Source organism: Erinaceus europaeus, chromosome 1 (assembly GCF_950295315.1).
Source record: "Erinaceus europaeus chromosome 1, mEriEur2.1, whole genome shotgun sequence".
NCBI lineage: Eukaryota > Metazoa > Chordata > Mammalia > Eulipotyphla > Erinaceidae > Erinaceus > Erinaceus europaeus.
Window position 1 is genome coordinate 25,781,088 of NC_080162.1, and position 20,908 is coordinate 25,801,995.

At 41.7% G+C, this 20,908-nt stretch overlaps 1 pseudogene; it reads right to left on the minus strand.

The window, feature by feature from the left end:
• LOC103128557 (NADH dehydrogenase [ubiquinone] flavoprotein 2, mitochondrial-like) overlaps positions 1-20,908 on the minus strand; it is a 79,811-nt pseudogene that overhangs the window by 11,060 nt on the left and 47,843 nt on the right.

Sequence of the window (20,908 nt, forward strand, 5' to 3'; positions counted from 1 at the left end):
GAGTGAGGATGAATGAAAGCTAAGGAAGAGACTCCTCTTCCCAAGATGCTCATGGCCAGGTGGGAGGGACATCATGCCTCTTACCGTTAGGAGGTGAGTTCACACAAGGTCCCTGGTTCAAATTCCTATTCCTCACATGCAGGAGGGAAGCTCCATGAGCAGTGAAGCAGGGCTTCAGGACTCTCTCTGTCATTCTCTCACTCTTGTCCCTCCTGTCTTGTCAATTTTCTCTGTCCTATCAAATAAAAGGAGGAGGAAGAAGAGGAGGAGGAGAAGAAAAAAAAGGAAAAAAAAAAGCTACAAAGAGCAGTGGATTTGTTGTGCAGACACTGACCCCAGTGATAACCCTGATGGCAATAATAAAAGAAATAATAATGATAAAAGAAAATAATGAAAAGTGGGTCTAAGGGCTAAGAACTGGATCATAGGTCCACACCTGGTCAGCACCTGAGGCTGGGAGACAGTTTGGTGAGTGAGCTTGGTCATCTGAGAGGCTCTGCAAGGCTTTCCTAGAAAGAGCAGGGGAGGTCTGTCTGTTTGAGGAGAAGATAGGCCCATCTGTGCCTGTGGACTGTGGAGTCCTCACTCCTGAGCTTAGAGTGACAACATGCCTGTGACCACATAGGTCTTTTTAAGCCTAACATTTGCATTTCTCTGCAGGGAAAAGGGGTTCTTGCACTTAGCATCTTGTGGGCTTGGTTGAATATCTGGGATATGCTAGGGCCACTCAACATGGAATCCCTCTCTCCTCTCCTTCCTCATATGCCCCTATTGCCAGCCAAGCTTAAGACACCACATGGGAGGCATGGCCTTTGAGGACAGACACAGGCAAATCTAAATTTAGGCTGTGTCACTCACTTGACTGAGTTAACAGGGTTACTTAAATCAGTCCATGGTCTGAGCTTCAGCTATGACAACTATCAAATGGGGACAATGCTGTCGACTTGGCAAGTGTATTGCTGACATTACTGACGGGGGCCTGCACTGTGCATGCTGTGGAGTCCGGGGTTGGGGGTAGTAAGCTTGGCCTCCCTCCTTCCCCTCTCCTCAAGTGGAGATGGGAACTTGGGGGTCTCTCTCTTTTGCAGTGGTCCTTTGCCTCCTGCAGGCATCTGGAGGCAGACCTGCAGTCTTCTGAGTCTCAATCCAATTGTTCTACCTCCAGGAGGACAAAAGGCTGAGTCAGCTCCCTAGAGATTCACTCTCCAGGTTCCAAGGAGTCTGGGGGCCTCAGCGCCAGCTCTGGGGCTGCTAATGGACTCAGAATGGACTTGGGGCTGATGACACAGCCCTGCGATGTGGAGTTCACTGGAGGAGGCAGAGTGGTTTAAAAAAAATTTTTTTTTAATAACTTCCATACAATAGATTTCCTTTTAATCAGGAACCCGCTTGTCTGCGCTTCTGGCTTCTGGTAACTTCCTCCTGGCCCTACAAAGGCCACAGGAGGATCAATTAGAGAGCCCTGAGGGATTGAAGGGATGGAGAGGGGCCAAAGGGGCAGCCCGCCCTTCTCTGCTGTCCACTTCTTATACTCTCTCTGCTCCTGGCACAGGGAGGGCCCCGTAGGGCAGACACAGACCTGCCTGTGGGAACTCAGGGAGAGTGAGAGCTTTGACCTGGTGACCCAGGAGGCTCCAGTGAGGTTAACTGACCAGCCAGGGGTCACGTAGCTGGTCAGGTGAGACAGCTTGACTCTTTTTCCCAGGATCCTTTCCAGGCTCACCCTTGATTGTCAAGCTTCTGCCAGTCCCCCCCCCCCTCCCCCCACTCTGGGAGACTCAGTGGAGCAAATGGATAATGTAACTCACTGTGTTAGCTACCGCTCCCTGCAAAAGCACTGTTCTCATGTGGCAACTGCTCTTCATGGTAGATCAGCAACTGACTTTTGTTTTGGGCAACATGAGGTTCTTCAGGAATGTCCAGGTTGTCCACTCCACCTATGTGAAAGGGGAATGAGGGAGGAACATTTCCTTTAGAAAGCCACTTGGGAAGCTCAAGATCCATTTCTAAAAGTTGAGAGTCTAAAAATCTGTAGGGTAGGGGAGATAGTATAATGGTTATGCAAAGAGACTCTAATACCTGAAGTTCTAAATCCCAGGTTCAATCCCTTGCACTACCATAAACCAGAGCTGACTGGTGCTCTGGTAGAAAATAGAAAGAAAAAGAAAGGAAAATCTACTTCATGAAATATGTATCCATGAAAAACCGGTAAGAAAAAAATATAAGACTAAATATTTCTGTATGGCATGGAATGGAAACAGTCTTTATTTATCTACTTATCCACTTATTATTATTATTTTTAATTAGCAACTTAACAGTGTTTTATAAAACCCTAAGATTTCAGGGTTGTAATTTCACATGCATACATGGTGTGTTTAAATTGCCACATTTTATACCAACAATCATTTAATTCCCACAGATTCTAAGAGACAGTTTGATTTTCTTTTTCTTTTGCAACTTTATTTTTATTCCACATATGAGCAAAACCATCTGGTAGTTATCCTTCCCTTTTTTTTCAAATCTTATTTTACTTAGCATAATAACCTCTAATTCCATCCATTTTGTCCCAGATGAGTCAATCCTTTCTCTCTCTCTCTCTCTCTCTCTCTCTCTCTCTCTCTCCCTCTCTCCTTTGATTGCAGAGTAGTATGGAAGCTTTAAATGTTAGGTCTGGTCCCATCTTCAGAGGCTGGGTGTAGACTATCTAGAGTAGAATGTCATGCAGGAAAAGGTCATGGATAACCAAGCTGATTTGTTTAGCTCTTGAGCTTTCTGACTTCTGACTTAATCCTGTGAAGTCTGAGAAAATTCAAACTCTGAATTTAAATGATTTGCCCCAAGTTACAAAGGAAACGAGCTGCAGCACCATGACGAATCTTATACACCCAAGCTGACTTCCATATATACTCATGGTAGATCAGCAACTGACTTTTGTTTTGGGCAACATGAGGTCCTTCAGGAATGTCCAGGTTGTCCACTCCACCTATGTGAAAGGGGAATGAGGGGGGAACGTTTCCTTTAGAAAGCCACTTGGGAAGCTCAAGATCCATTTCTAAAAAAGTCTTCCATTTTCCAGCATGGACCAATGGAAGGAACTGGAGACACTGATCTTAGGACCAAACATGATGACTCTGGGATCAGAATGAGAATCCCCTCACCTTTTTAACACTTTTTGGTTCCTAAGAATTTAACACCTCACTCATGCCCACCAGTCACTATGGGGAAAAATCAAAACACACATGGGCAGTAAAAATGTGCCTCTTTGAACAATATTAAAAACACTTCAGCAGTCTTTCATATAGAATTAATTAACATAAACCCAGCATCCTCACTGCTGCAGAGCCCAAAAGTGGTTGCCAGAATTTAATTAGTCTTAACCTTTTTTTTCCCCTACACCACTACTACTTTATAATAACTGCAAATCATTATTAATTCCTTTGGTGTTCACTATAATAACATTAATCATGATGAACTTCTTTCTGTAGTAATTTGTATGTAATATGTAATTCTGTAGCCATTTAGTATTGGTTAATGTTAAATTGAAATTAATTTCACAAGAAGATACTATTTGTTATCGGATACTGTGTACTCATAAAATAATACTTTGACACAATTTATATTAAGGTGACCAGATTATAAGACATTTGGCAGACTGCTCAGCGGTTACAGGTAGCATACTCACTGATGATTACTGGAGCACAGCTGATACCTGGCATCTCATGTCTTGAGGTACTTAAAACATCAAACCAGATAACAGGTAAGCTATTATAGGATGGTCATTTGAGAATCAGCACCTTACCAATGTGAAGGCTCAGAAATGTTCAGGCACAAACTTTGGAGTCATTTTCAGGGCACAAACCTACGTATGAACTACTGTGATCTTAAATTCAAGTCACTTATTTGACTTCTAGATTTAGTCTTCTCTCCTACAGAAAGGTTATATTGCCCCTGCCCCAAGAGTTTTTGTTGTTGTTGTTGTTATTGTTGTTTTGGCCATCAGGTTTTAAAAAAAAATTTAAAATAACTTTTTCATATTTTATTTATTATTTGTTATATAGAGAGAAACTGAGAGGGGAGGAGGTAATAGAGATGGAGAGAGAGAGACCTTTACTTCACTACTTGTGAGACTTTCCCCTTGCAGGTGGGGACCAGAGGTCTTGAACCCAGCTCCTGTGATCTGTCATGCGTGCACTTAGTCAGGTGCATCATTGCCTGGCCCCTGCCACCAGGGATTTTTGCTGAGGCTATGAATCTGTGTGCTGACTTTACCACTCTTGGTGGTCATTTTTCTTCCTTCTTTTTGAAAGAAAGAGAAAGATAGATACCTGCAGCACTGTTCCACTGTTCATGAATTTCCTCCCTCAGGTGGGACTAGGGACTTGAACTTGGGTCTTTGTGCATGGTAATGTGTGTGCTCTACTTGTGACACCACAACTCAAGTCCCTCTTTGTGATCTCCAGGGGCTTCAAGGCAGTGATGGAAGTGAGAGTTATTTGAATAAAAGGAAATAGCTATGGACATAGGTGATGCTAGAAACAAGAGAGGCAGTGGCCTGTGTCTTCTTTATTTCATTCATATATTTTGTGATGGAATGTTTGTAAGTGTAATTGGTGCGAAGAATAAGGAAGGTCAGGTGTGCATGCTACATATATTTTTTAATTGGGGGATTAATGTTTTATAGTTGACAGTAAATATAATAGTTTGTACATGCATAACATTTCTCAGTTTTCCACATGACAGTACAACCCCCAGTAGGTCCTCTGCCTTCCTGTTCCAGGACCGGAACCCTCCCCCACCCACCCACCCCAAATCTTTTACTTTGGTGCAGTACACCAACTCCAGAACAAGTTCTGCTCAGTGTTTTCCCTTCTGATCTTGTTTTTCAATTTCTACCTATGGGTGAGATCATTCCATATTTATCCTTCTGCTTCTGATTTATCTCAACTTAACATAATTTCTTCAAGCTCCGTCCAAGATGGGGTGAAGAAGGTGAATTCACCATTTTTAAAAATTTTTTATTATAGGGAGCTACTCTCTTCCCTGATCCAGCTTTCTGGTCCTTTTCCAGCCCATGACATCATCTCCCCAGACAATAACTTGGATCCACCTGTATATCAGATTTCAGGCTCAGGGAAAACAAAGCAAAACAAAACAAAAAAGCACTAGTATAGCTACAGGCCCTTTGAAACATAACTAAAATAAGCCTACTAGCTACCTACAAAATGGAGGACCCCCCCCCCAACACTTCATCTGCACTATTCCAGCCTTTAGGTCCATTATTGTTCAACAATTTGTTTGGCTTTGTGTGTTAACTCTCTTTTCAGCCACCAGGTTCCAGATGCTAGCAGGATGCCACCAGACTTCCCTGGACAGACAACCCCACCAATGTGTCCTGGAGCTCTGCTTCCCCAGAGCCCTTCCCCACTAGGGAAATAGAGAGACAGTCTGGGAGTATAGATCGACCTGTCAACACCCATGTTCAGCGGAGAAGCAATTACAGAAGCCAGACCTTCAACCTTCTGCATCTCACAATAATCTTGGGTCCATACTCCCAGAGGGTTAAAGAATAGGAAAAGCTATCAGGGGAGGGGATGGGTACAGAGGTCTGGAGGTGGGAATTGTCACCATTTTTAATAGCCGGGCTCAAGTTAGCAGAGGTACAAAAGCAGATGTGCTCGTAAACACAGGCCCTGGACCTTCAGCGCAGAGGCTGGTGGATGGGCATCTAGAGAGTGCCCAGGTGTGCACTGGGTAGGCTGACATTCAGGGCATGATGGGGCTCCACAAGAGAGTCCTCTAGCTGGTGTTCATAAAAGTGAGGTTCACAGAAGCCTATCTAGAGAAAGAGAAAGTCTTGGATCAAGGTAGGCTTTGGCTAAGGGGAAGCAAGGGCTGGGTCTATGTGCACCTTTCTGTGCTCATGGAGGCCTGGTGTGTGTGTGGGGTGGGGTGGGGGGGTTAACTCTTGAGTACTTATCCCTGGAGAAAGTAGGGGCTGCTGCCTGGTGGGTGTTCTTTTTAAGGCAACTTTGTTAGCTGTACCAGGGAACTTGAACTTCAAAGGTTTAGAAGAGATGGAGAGTGACGCAGCAGAGCAGGAGTATTAGTTTTTGTTCTGAGGCTTGTTTTCTTTTTCCCCTTTTAAGTGACCTCACAGTTATGGTAAAAGTGATATATGCCTCATGGAAATTAAGCTTTCATGTTTGAAAACAGATATCAGACACAGAATCAAAAGATATATGATAAGTATTTAAGAAAAGATTTATAATATGTATTACAACTTTTTTTGATAGCTTTTATTTAGAGAGAGCTTTTTACAAGTTGATAAGAAAAAGACAAATATCCTGATAGATAAGGGGCCAAGGAAAAGTCACAAATAACTGAGAACATGGGGGCATGGGTACCAAGGGAATAAAAAAAAATAGCAGCAGAAAAATGCAAGTTTTGAAATGAAATTGGCACAACTTAAAAATATTTATAAAAAATGTAACATCCACTTATTGTATAAAGGAAATACATATTCTCATACTCAGTGTCTGGGAGTGTGTGGAGCACAGTCTTTCACTACTAAGGCTTTATTATTTTGTTCAGAGACCTCCTTTTTGAAATCTAAGCTATAAATGTGATGTACAAAGGTGATCTATTTTAAAACCCTGAGTGTACACATATAAGGAAATGTTTAAATCACTTAAAGTGCATCTGCACTCTAGAATATTAATCAGTGACTTGGAGGGACGATCTTGGTGATTGTTAGGTGAACTCATCAGAATGTACACTAAAGTCCACTGATATTTCAATAAAAAAGCGCTTATTATTTTAAGAAATTAAGATACTGACCAAAAGGGTAAATCATACCTGTAAAATGTAATCCCTAGAAATTACAGATGTCTACATACACACTACTAGAAGGTGGAAACATATCACACGAGCTAGTTCTTAGTAATAAAAAAAGGATGAAATTTAATTTTATTTGACTTTAAAAAAAGAATGGGAAACTAAAGGGAAATGGAAGAAACTGCTCCATTTAGATAAATATTTCTTCAGCTGAAGAGATATGATTTTTGAACAGATTTTCTCTAAGGGATTCTAGGAAGTGCTAGGAGGTTGGAGTCAGTTTTAAAATGACATATTTTAAATTTACACAGTATTGATTGACTTCTTGTGGAGAAATGAGGAGATCAGAACTCTTATACCCTCTCTGTCTCCCTCTCTTCACTGTCAGTTATATTACTTCTACATTTTAAACCTTATAACATTTCCCATTTATTCTGTCGGCATCGTCACATTTGCTTTCAAGTCTTAGGGAAGAACTTAGTGAACTTGCTGTATGAAACCAGTATTTTCATTCTTGAATTCTTTACATCCACCTCTTTTATTTAGCTACAACTGTTCCTTGAGTGGTATTTTCACCAAATGTGATTCTACAGTTTCTGGGAATGACAAAACAATAATTAAAAAAATTGGTGCATCAAACAAAATAAAACCTTCTTTCCTGCTATTTTTTCCAAATAATAAATAAATAAATAAATAAATTAATTAATTAATAAGCAGCATTTCCTAGAGAAGGGGTAACAGATCCCCAAATGCATTAGTCTGCTGGGGTCATTTAGTTAATTTCTGCCCCATCATTAGGATTGAGCTTTTGTTCCCATCATTTAAGATTTCTGCTAGATTCCACCCATTGCATCTGTCTTATAGGCAGCATGATGGAGAAAAGCTAAAGATGGATAGTCTTTTTGTCTTTAATTAGACTGTTGGCAACAGCACATAGCATCTCTGACTGCATACTGCTGGCTAAATCTTGATGAAATGATCAGAACTAGCTGTAAGGGAGACTGTAGAATCTAGTCTTTCTTATAGGTGTGTTATAAATTGACCAGGGAAATATTAGGGTTTTTACAATGAAATAAGGAGGGACAATAGATAATGAGAAGTACTAAAATGTTTCTAACACTGGATTTGTATTAAAATGAAAATTTTTTCTACCACCACTAGTTGGATTTCATCATCATCCTTCTCATCATAAAAAAAAATCTGATTTTTAATAAGGGATTGGGAGTATTATAATTTCTGCAGTTCTTTCTTGGTGGGGATCATCTTCCTGTGCTATTTATTCTTGAATGACCTGTGGGCTGGATATAGTAATTTTGGCTTGTATTTCTCCCCATCATCATTTTGAATGCCTTCTAATGCATTCTTTCATTGCTACTATTATAATGTTCTTGTGTACTAATTATACTATCTGGATACTTCCAAAGTTAACTTTTTTTCTTTATTGTAAATATTTTTTTCTGCTTTCCTGAAAAATATATAGTCCATGTCAGACATTTAAAATTTTATCTATATGGTTCCTTGATAATTTTACATTCACATATATGTGTATATGCATGCAGACTCATTTATATTCACACACACATATGTATATGTCCATTCTTGTTCTAGGATGAAGTTAAATTTCTTAAGACTCAAACTCAGTCTATTACACCTTGTCTTGAAGCTTTGTCAGATATAGTCAGAACTACATTTAGTCTTGAGCAAACTTGCTCCACAACCTGAAGCAAAACCCTTTAAAGAGCTCTATTTATCTGATAGTCGGTGACATTGAGTATTGTGTTCAAGTGGCTACTGACTCTTTGGATCTCTTCTTTGGTGAAGATTCTCTCTGTATCTTCTCCCACCTTGGATGAAGCTTGAAGGAATAACATTAAGTGAGAAAAATCAAAGTGAGAAGGATGAATACAGGATGATTTCATTCATAGGTGAACTTAAGAGACACAGACAGAGAGGGAAAACACAAAATAAAACTTGGGTTGACTATCATGTATTGCACTAAAGCAAAGGATTCTGGGGAAGTTGGGAAAGAGAAGGATCGAAGGGGGGGGGCATTGGGGTTCCAGTGCATAATGGTGAAAAAAGACCTAAATTGAGGGTGGGAGTGTTTTGAAGACACCTATCATGGAGAGATAAGAAATTGTAGCCATGTGTTAACAACTGCACTGTAATCCATAAACCTCCCCAACTAAAAAAAAATGTTAAAAATAAATAAAATAAATAATTAAAAATTTTCTCTTTAATGCCTTGTTGTTAGGGCTTGGAGGGGGCAGAACCTATTCCTACCGGTATAGGTACCTGCTTGAATGGATATCAGAGATTCTCCAAGCAGTCTGCTGAACAACTATAAACCTCATCTCACATGTTTCCTGCCTTTTAAGAGGTTACTGTTCTTTGCTGTCTGTGCCCTGGAAAGTAATGTTTCATATGTTTTGTCTGTTTCTTAGTTGTTTTTAGCTGACAGCATTAAATCTTTTAAGTCTGTTACCAACTTCTTTATTTTGACTGGAAATAGTTGTTCCATGGTATTATCATCTGCCCTTTAGTTTCTTATTTTGATACAACCACAAAAAAATAAAGCTTTGGTAAACAAATAAAAATAGAAATACCTTATGATCCAGCAATGACACTTTTAGGCATATATCCAAATGTGTAAGTTGAAGGGACATGCACCCCTAAATTTATAACTGTATTACTCAAGTGGCCAAGGAATGGAAGTAACCTTAATGCCCATCAGTGGCTGACTAGAGAAAGAAGTTACAGAATAGGTACTCAATGGGGTAATACTCTGTAATTTAGAAGGATGTCAGACCTTCCAGGACAAAATGGACAAAATGGATGCAACTGGTGATTAGACTTAGTGAAAGAGATAAGGAGATGAAAGAAAACTATGGGATGATTTTATTCATATATGAAATACAGGTAAAGTACAACAACTTGCAAACAAACAAAAAACAACAGAAACCACCAAACCATCTCCTAGACTTTGTAAGCATTGTGGTGGTTCTGGGGAGGTGAGGAATGTGATATGCAACCCTGTAATCTTAGACAATATTATCTAATCCCTTCTTCTTCTAGCGTTTGCCCTTCTTCCGTAGCCAGTTGAAAAGAAAGAAAAAGTTTTGTCATAGTGAGAAAAAAGCCTGTTATTTGGATTTATTTGTTTATATTACAAACTAGAATCTTTGGCTCTTTTTTCATTCTCTTCTATGTAATGTTTGTGTGATTTTCCTGCTAATTATTTTTATCAGGCTTGTACCTAGAATGCAGTTGTTGACCATGAAGTACTGAGGTGATCGGGTTAACTATGTTCCTACTTTGACTGAGACATGTGTGTCTTCCTCTCAGGTCTAGAACTTCAGATTCAGGTGTTTTGTTGGGTCAGTAACTTGGTAGGTTTAGGAGTGTTAGAGGAGGATAGCTTGAGATTTTTTATTTGTTTTGGATGGAGACAGAGAAATTGAGAAGAAAGAGGGAGATAGTGAGAGAGTGAGAAAAAGAGACACCTGTAGCCCTGCTTCAATACTCATGAACTTTCCCCCATACAGGCGGAGGCCAGGCTTGAACCTGGGTCCCAGAGCACTGTGACATGTACTTTCTACCAGGTGCACTACCACCTGGCTCCTACTAGGAGGACAGATTAAAGAAGAAAAAAAAACTTTCTGAAAACTTTCTGTTTTACTCATAGATCTTTCTATTTTTTTTTTTTTTTAGAAAATATTCTGGAAGCTAGGATAAAGTACCCTGAATGCAAAAAAAAAAAAAAAAAACAAACTTTTTTTTTTGAGATCAGTTTTGTTGGGGACTATATCCTTCATTTCTAGAAAAGTATCTGACTTGCAGTAGATTTTTAGTAGCCGAGATTGTAAAGAATAAGCAAATTATACTTATTTTCTCCTCTAGTAATTAAAAAATAAAGGACTTTGCAAGAGTGTGGCTCAGGGCGGGTTCAAAACAATTAAGGTTTATTACATGGCAGTACAGCAGTGCCGAACAGTGTATTTTAGGTGCAGCAAGACAGGCAATTATTGGCAGAGATATAGGTTACTTGTATGGCCATAGAGGAGAGTCTTATAAGCTAGGTTTACCAACTAGCTCAGTTACATGTGTTCAGTTCCCAGGAGAAGCAGCTATAAAGGAAAACTGGGAGCCAGGAGAGTGGTGTTTAGGGACCAAGGCTAACTTCTCTGCCAGGCCTGTGCTTAAATTCCCTTCTGAAGTCAGCCTGACATCAGTCTTATGCTAATTACATCCATCAGCCCCAGTCATATGCTAATCACATCACAACATTCTCTCTGCTTTACTCTAAGGACCCCATTCCAAGAGCATTCTCTGCATTCTCTCTCTGCACCATAAATGTTGAGAGACCTCTTGTCTCTAGTGCAGTGTCTGCCCTCATACACTGGAGTCCTTGAGCCTCTTCCTGGCATGTAGTTTCTGAGACCCCTAGAGTCTTGCTAGCCAATGCGAATGAAGAGGCAAGGACAGCACTGGTGAGGCCCTAGCAGGCTCTCGGTTAATAATATGGATTCGACCCTGACTGCTTTTTTTTGGGGTACCTGCCAAAAGTCATGATGGGGTCAAGATAATTGGCTGGTGAAGGCTCAGAGAGCAGAGGCAGAGAGCCATTGGCAGGTCTCTAATGAGAAGCATCCGGGAAAAATGCTGTGAGTTCCAAGCTTGCCAATATCTGCAACAGGGAGAGCAATGACAGGATGTGCACAGAAGAGCAATAAAAATGATTGAGCCCCCAGAGAGACTGATTTATGACAAAGGCTTTAGGAGTTAAATACATTTTACTGTGACCCAGCAGGGGGGGAGGGGACGGCCTTGGGGTTCTTAGCAGAACTACCCCTGAGAGAGCCGGCAGGAAAGAAGGTTAACTTTGGATAGAGGGAAATAGGAACTTGGGGGAAAGAAAGGGAAAATGCAGACAAGGAGAGGAAATGTTTGGAGGGAACACTGGAAGGATTTTTTTTTTTAATTATCTTCTGAATAAGCCCGTCAAAACTGGGAGGACTTTGCCAGGTCTTGTATTTATTTATTTATTTATTTATTTATTTATTTATTTATTTATTTATTTATTTTGTTGCCCTTGTTGTTTTGTTGTTGTTGTTATTATTGATGTCATTGTTGTTGGATAGGACAGAGAGAAATGGAGAGAGGAGGGGAAGACAGAGGGGGAGAGAAAGACAGACACCTGCAGACCTGCTTCACTGCCTGTGAAGTGACTCCCTTGCAGGTGGGGAGCTGGGGGCTCGAACCAGGATCCTTCCACTGGTCCTTGTGCTTAGCGCCACCTGCGCTTAACCGCCAGACTCCCGCTAGAAGGATTCTTGTGCAGTTATGAGAGCTAGGGGTTAAAGAGCATCTGGGGAAGGACTGAGGTTGCTCAGTTCACCACTCAGTCACAACCAGAGCTGGGGTCGGCTTGGGGATATCTGCATCCTTTTTGCTGCTTAGAGGTACTGTTAGCTGGATGCTGTGCCTACACTAGACATAAGTACCCTGGGATTCCAGCGTCCGGTACGGGACTTGGCATAAAGTTGCGTGCTCCTGGAAGACTGTTTAATTACCGCCACATTTTTGTGTAGACAGAGTTGCTTTATGACAGGATAGTTTTGAGCCTGTTTAATGTTCCTCAGAAAGCTTCTGCCTCAGTGCCTTCCTTTTTTTTTTTCCCCACCCAAGAAGGCCCCTGACTGTGGCAAACTCTTTATGTTACATGTGATAGAACCAGTAGGCCAGTGGGAAATGATGCTCTGAGACCCAGAACTGAAGCCTTGGAGAAGTATGAGGTTGAACTATGAGAGGAGTGTCTCCAATTCCACTTCCAAAATTACACTGTAAAGCTCTTCAAAGAAGAGATGAAATAAGGATAATCATAATAGTCATGGCGAGGTCCTATATTTCTGTGCCACTTACAGGTCACCCAGAGCTTTCACATCCATTAACTGCTTGCCCTCCTAACATCCTTGCCTATCTCAGTGGGTTGTCAGGAAAATCAAAGGTTTCCCCCAGGAACTGAGACTACAGGCTTGTCCCACTTTAAGCAAATCCTGCTGTGAGCATTTAGGTGAAGAAAGCCTGCTTCCAGGAGGAATTTTATGGCATTATTTTAAATGGTGGTTTCCCCCAGCATGCAAAGGAATAAGAAACAATTTCCTAGACGACTTGCATGATTGACACATATCTTGTTCAGAGGCAGCTGCATGGCTCTAGCATCTCATGTGTGCTGAGTGTGATTATTTGTTAGGAGATGTGGCAATGGACCTCATGTGGTCAATCCTGACAGAGGAAAAACTTTGCATCTTTGAGTTCTTTCTTCAGCCTCTTCGTGGCACATAGCATTGGCTCAGGATCTGCTCTAATAAAAAGAACTGAGATGGCCAGGACTGCACTGGACTCCCTCAGTCTGGAACCTGGCTCTGATACCTTTAGTTTAGATCTGGCAAAGGTAGTTCCTACACAGTGTGTAGGGAACTGTGAGCTGCTCCATACGGGAACCGTAGTGGCCACTATCTGCCACATGGGAAAAGCCAGTCTTTTTCAAAAGAGACAGACCCAGACACAAAGGGATAGAGATCTGATTTCATCTGGGGCCTCAGATAGAAGTCTTTCCATGCCACCAGTCCAACAGTTTGGTTGCTCAGCTCTGCAAGCTGCAGTGTAACAATACACACACACACACACACACACACACACAGGCACACACGCACACGCACACACACACCTCTTGTAATTTAAGCAGGTGCAAGTAAAACTTCTTTCACTGGTAATCAAAAAGTTGCTAACAGAATCCTTTGTTGAACAATCAGGATGTACTCCTTTGATGTTTGCAATGTGTTGGTTTGAGAGTTGGGACTCAAGTATTTAAAATAGAAACCACTGGAAAGATCCCAGTGGCTAACAAGAAAATAGAGGTAGAGATAAGAGATAGAGGTCAGTTAAAGTTTGATTCTGCTAGGACAAAATGAGTTGCTTTCTATTGCGATGTGAAGAAGGACTCCAAGTTACTTTAAGTTGAGAAGTTGTTGCAAATCAATGTCACCTCAATAAAGTAGAGAAACAGCATTGATGTAAACATGATTATCCTTACAGAAGGACAAACATACCAGCCCTTTTGACTATCAAATGATAAACAGTTTAATTCTTAAGCTTTATAAAATAAATTAAAAATATGCCAACCACAACAATAATTTAAGCTGTATTACAGGTGCTATTAGAGTGAACAAAGTCAAAAGAAATTACTGACAGTGGGCCAGGAGGTAGTGTAGTGGGTGAAGCATTGGACTCACAAGTATGAGGTAACAAGTTCAATCCCTGACATCGCATGTGCTGTTTGGTTCTCTCTCCTTCTCCTCTCTCTCATTAATGAATAAGTTAACATTTAACATATAAATTGACAATGCCAAGTGAAGGGAAGGATATGGAACAGCAGGCACTGACTGCTGTGCTTCACTGGTGGGAAGGTAAAATGGAACCATCCCTCTGGAACGGTTTCTTACAAAGCTAAACATATATGAACAATGTAACCCAGTCATTCTGCTCTTATGCATTTATCCAGGGAAAATGAAAACGTATGCTTCTATGAAAACCATACGTAAATAAATGCTCACTTGCAATCGCTAAAGAATGGAAACAACCCGAAGGTTTTCCCACGGGTGGATGAACAAACAAACCACTGAATTCATTCAATGGAAGAGTGCTCAGAAATAAAAAAAGAATGAACTACTTACACATTCAACATGTTAAAGGACTCTCAAAGGCCTTACACTCAGTGAAAAAATGTCATTCTGAAAGCTTAATGTGTGATTTGGGCTGGCAAAATAGCTCATCTGGCTAGTGTACCTGATTTGCTATGCATAACCTCCAGCTTCCATTCCAATTCCCCACGCATTGGAAAAAGCTTCAGAGCTGTGGTATCTTCCCTCCTTCTATACCTCTGTCACTGTCTTTCTTTTTCCATCCATCTGGAAAGTTGACCAGGAATGTTGAAACCCAGGAGACAACCAAGGAAAATGTAGTGTATAATTCCACTAACTATCTTTTTTCTTTTTACTCTTGAAATGACAAAATACAGTGACAGAGAACACCTCAGTGGTTGCCAGGAGTCAGGTTCAGGATGAGTTTACCTGGTATCATATGGAATTGATTGTGGGGGAGGGGGATGGTGTGGAACCCAGGTTAAGATGGTGATCCAATAAATTTATTTTGTAAAAGATTTTAGGTAATTTATTTTAATGAGAGAGACATAGAAAGAAAGAGAGAGAAACACCAGAACATCGCTCAGCTTTGGCTTATTGTATCTCTGAGGACTGAAGCTGGGAGCTTGTAGACTTAAGCACCAAAGTCTCTTTATGTAACCATCATGCTGTTTCCCCAGTCCTTAATAAGTCTCTACATGTGACAAAACTTCACAGTACTACTTACCAAAAGCCTCCATATCATAAGCTAGTGCAAGCAAAACTGGATAAAAACTGAGTGAAGTCTGTTTTAGTTGCACTGTAGCATAACATTGTCACTGTCCTGTTAAGGTGTAGTCACCAGAGGAACCCGAGTGAAAGTGTCCATAGGAATTATCTTTGCTGTTTTTGCAACTTCTGTGAAAACCTAAAATTATTTTTTAAAAAAGCATAGAACTTGTACAAGAGCTGACCGTTTATTTAAAAGGAGAAGATAAAATTTATGTAAATATTTGCTAGAATATGTCTAAGATAATTGGCAAATTAAGAGGGAAGAATAGTTATTGAGAAGATGGTGGAAGATAATAATGTACATCTTTAACAACTTCTGGGTTTTGAATTATACTTATATTTTCTAAAAAGTTAAGAGCTCACTTGGACAGTGTGCTGCTTTGCCATATGCATGCATGACCTAGGATCAAGCCCTACCCCCATCCCATTGAAGCAAGATTTGGTTCTATAGTCTTCCTCTTTCTCTTTTTTTTCTCCCTCTCCCTCTCCCTCTCCCTCTCCCTCTCCCTCTCCCTCTCCCTCTCCCTCTCCCTCTCCCTCTCCCTCTCCCTCTCCCTCTCCCTCTCCCTCTCCCCCTCCTCCATCTCCTGCCTCTTTGCCTCTAAAGATTAAGAGAAGATGAGGTTGGGTGGTAGCACAGCCGGTTAAGCACACATGGTGCAAAGCATAAGAACCAGAATGAGGATCCCAATTGAAGCCTCAGGCTCTCCACCTGTGGAGGGTCACTTCACAAGTGGTAAAGCAGGTCTGTAGGTGTCTACCTTTCTCTCCCCCTCTCTGTTCTCCCCTCCTCTCTCAATTTCTCTCTGTCCTATCCAGCAACAATGATAGCAATAAAAACAAGAACAATGATAAACAACAAGGGCAACAAAAGGGAAAAAATGGCCTCCAGGAGCAGTGGATTTGTAGTGCAGGCACTGAGCCCCAGCAATAACCCTGGAGGTAAAGAGAGAGAGAGAGAGAGAGAGAGAGAGAGAGAGGGAAGGGGATACAGGTTTTAAAGTTAGGCACAATTATGTTTGAATCATAGTGCTACCATTTTACTGGCTGTGTTACAGCATACGGGTCAGTTTATCTTTCTGTGTCATTTCTTCTTAATATTTACTGGATAGACACAGAGAGAAATTGAGAGGGAAGGGGGAGACAGAGAGGGAGAAAGAGATATCTGTAACACTGCTTCACCACTTGTGAACTTTCCCTCCTTTAAGTGACAACTGTGGCCTTGAACCTGGGTCCTTGTGCATTGCAACAAAGACTCAGTTGTGTGTGCCATCAGCCAGCCCCTTGAGGTTGCTATAAATATAGGAGTGTATATTCTATGATTTTTTTTTAACCAGAGCACTTCTCAGCTCTGCTTTGCAGCGGTGTGGGGGATTGAATCTGGGACTTTGGAACCTCAGGCATGAGAGTCTCTTTGCATAACCATTATGCTACCTCCTCTGCCCTATATTCTATGATTATCATGGGGCTCAAAACAGTAGGTAAAATGCTAAGGATGACTTCTGTGACAAGGATTGTAGAGAGAAAGAAACCAGGAGGCAGAAGTGGCACGGGGAACTCACCTCTCCCAGGAAAACAGACAAGTCCCAACTCCACCCATCTAGGGAAGAAACTGGCTGTGATATAGAGATTTCATAATAATGGTTCTTTAAAGAACAGTGGTCCTGAAACAAGAACACCTAGAATGTTCCCAGCTAAATTTGCATATATATATGCCTTGGGTCAGGTTGATGAAGTAAATAGTTAATTTTATTTATATATTTTCTTCAAGTTTGGGGGCTACCCTCTGCCCTAATTAAACTTTCTAGCCCTATTATCAACTCTAACATAATTTTTTCCCATACCATATTTTTAGTCTATCTCCATGTTACGTATCAAACTCTAGCAAAAACTACTCAAGTCATGGCCCCCTAGGGACATATAGACTTTCTAGACTCTTTTCACCCCAAGATCCCTATTCTTATCTGCTATATTTCTACTTTTTGTTTCCTGTATATTAACCATTTTATATCTTAGTGCCTTTCATCTACCAAGTTGCAGACTCTATCATGATGTCATCCTGACTTACCTGGTTAATCGACCTCCCCAATGTGTCCCAGAACCTCACCTCTCCACACCCCTACCCCACTAGTGAAAGATAGTAATAGGCTGGGTGTATGGATCAACATGCCAACATCCCCATATCCAGTGGAAAAGCAATTACAGAAGCTAGAACTTCCACTTTCTGCACCCCATAAAGTATTTTGGTCCTTACTCTCAGAAGGGGAGAAATGTTAGGAAAAAAATGACTAGTGGGCTCTGAACTCCAATTCCATCAGGACCCAGAGAGAGAAGGGAAAAGGAAGGACATTCTGATATAGCAATAGGTGTAGGTTTGACTTAGAATGGAAGGCAAGATTATAGAAAAAATGGGCAATATATATATAAATATAGAAAAATACTTACAGAAATAGTAGTCAACCCATCTCTGTGACCTTGTGAGAACTATTGCAGTCTTCACTGGAGGAAATGGGGTTACCAAAGTCTGCTGGTGGGAACTGTGCAGAATTGTACCCCTGTTATCTCATAATTTTTTTAGATCAATATAGTCACTAATAAAATAAATAGTTTTTTAAATGCTGGTCTGTGGACCAGATGCCATCACAGATATAATTTATCTGACCCCACGGATCATGCTAAAATATAAAAAAGTTTCGGGGCCACATATGGCACACCAGATTGAATACACACATTACTGTGCACAAGGACCCAGGTTCAAGCCCTTGCTACCCACCAGTAGGGGAGCTATGAAACAGATCTGTAGGTATCATTCCTCTACCTTTCTCTATCTAAAAGACTACCAGGAACAGTAGATTCATTGTGCAGGCACCAGCCCCAGAGATAACCCTAGTGGCAATAAAAAAAATTTACATATTATTCCCAATCATACAAAGTAGGCTGAATTGGAGTGATATCATATAGCAACTAGATTCTGCCCTTGAAAACCCAGTCACATGGGCTGCACTCCCTGGCTTGCTGGAGATGCACTGAGGTAGCCCCAGTCTCCATCATTCCCAGTGACTACAAGTCTCACTTGTTCAGTTGATTTTCTAGACTTGCCTGATGTCTGAGCCTGGGATACTGGGCTCATCGCCACTCCTGAAAGTGCTTGGCAGCCTGCAGGTTACATCTCTGTTGGGGCAGGTTGGTGGAAGTTTCCTCAACTTTTCATGCCCTGGGAGCCACTTTCTGCTTCTGATGATCAGAAACATTCTGTGGCCAGGTAAGAAAGCCAGGATACATCCTCCCTACCCCCAAAGGGTCCCCCATATCAGGTGCTAAAGCCAATGTAAATTATTTTCTCTCTCTTCTTTTTTAATGTGCTCATACGAAAAGTCCTCTTAGATCCTCCTTATTAGCAGCCTACACACCATGCTGTGCTTAAAGTTCAGAGCGCCATAGGATACAGAGCCGTAATTAATCTCAATCCCTGAGTTCTAGAACACTTAGAGCAATTATAATTTACTGTCGGAAAACCAATTTAGGGGAAGCAGTGGCATTCTCGTCCCTGATCAGGGCTTTGCCAAATGCCACTTCCCGTCCACGTGCAGCCTGCAGCAGAGCAAGACCTTTAATGTGAGCTCCCTGAGAAGCCACAGGAGTGGGGAGAGATGGGGTGTGCTGCTGCCACCTCTGTGGGCATAGTCTCTGCCTGGCTTGCTACCTACTCCCTAGAGGGTGTCCACCCTGGGCGGGTTGTTCCTTCTTCCTCTAGTCCTGTCTTCTTTCCTACTCCCATTCATCCTCCCACATCTGGACAGTCCTCTTCTCCTCCTTTTCCAGCCAGGCTCTCCTCTGGACTAACTCTGCTCTTACTGTTCCCATTCATCAATTTTTCAGGGCTCTTGTGATAATTGAACCTTTACTAACTACAAGGCCATGTGTTTGGGTGATGTTTGTTGAGGGCATATGTGGCCTGTTTACATACACTCTCTTTCATGGGAGAGTTGGGGAACGGAAGATCAGGGCTCTGCTCGGTGCTCCTTGTATCCTACAGGTAATGCAGGGACCTGGCACACAGCATGGGATGCTGCTTTCCTGTCAATACATTTAGAACGTGTGGCTGATATTGCCTAGCCCTGGGCATGCATTCACTCACTGTACCTTCCCCATAGCACAAAGATTTCACAGACCATCATCACTTGTTATATGTGAAAGTGGAGGCTCAGTGGCTCAGAAGGGTCAGGACATGGACCACGTGTCACATAGTCCAAGCATAGTCCTAAGCCAGCCTGGCCAGAGCGTCTGGTTAGGGAAAGACTTGTGTCTGGCCAAAAGATGGGCAAAAGTCCCTCATGACATCCCAAATGCTAGAAGAGTTTCTGCCTGGAGATCAATGATCCTTGCAGCTTCCTGGGCTGTTCTGTCTCTGAAAGTTTCTTTGGTCTTCACTGTGAGGGCTCTGCTTTATATCCCCCACAATCTGTCTCCTGTGTGTGGACCACTGTTGGGCTCTTGGTGGGGTCTCCACACTGGCAGAGCTTAAGGTCTGGGATTGGACACACGGCAGGTGCTCACTGAGGAGATGACTTGATTATGCTCTTGTGAAGGTTGCCAGCCACCACACAGAGCCACCTGGCCTTTCCCCTTCAGGGATGATTGTTTATCTACTTCCCACTCCAAGCAGCACCTTCCCTAGATGCCCACCAAGTAGTCATCCTGGCTGGGGGGGAATAGGAGGCTGGGTGTCATGTTTCAGAGTGGACCTTTACCTCTGGGGTGCCTTATTTATGAATAGAAGCTACCAGACACACCCTTTAGGGTCCAGTGAGAGCCCTAGAAAATGCAGATGAACTCACCCCTGAGAGAATGTCATAGGTTATAAAGGACAGAAATAACAAGTATTGGCAAGGATGTGGAGAGAAAAGACCACTTTTACACGGTTAGTGGGAATGTAAATTGATCCAAACCCCATGGAAGTCAGTTGGGGCATACTTAAAACATAAATGGACCTAGCATATAACCCGGCAACTGCTAGGCATGTTCTGCAAGGACACAGAACATGGATATCTAGAGATACCCATGCATACCTGTGCTCATGGCAGAGTTATCTATACTAACCCAAATGTGGAAACAACAAGAGTGCTCAGGGTCATAAGAAAATGGTCATAAGAGTTGTGCTATATATACACACAGTGGCTTACTACACAGCTGTAATAAATCATGACATCTCCTCTCTTTGTCACAACATGGATGGAAGTGGAGACCACGTTAAGGGAAATAAATCAGAAGAAGAAGAATACTGGCTGATCTCACGCATAGGTGGGACCTAAGAAACAAAGCAAAAGGTAATGCGGTGTGAAACCTCAATAGACTGTGGTCTGTAACAGCAGATACAGAGGCACAGGGAGAGGCGGGAATTGGGGAACTGTTAAAGAAATAATGAGCCGGTGCCTATGAGAGTCTGTAGTGGAGGAAGATGATGGTTTGGTGGGTGGTGAAGTGCACTGGGAAGATGTGAAAAGACAACTGCCAGATGGTTTCACTCTTATTTTTATTTTTATTAGAAAACTAATACCATGAACTGGCAACAAAACACCAGAAGCATCTACTGTTTCTAC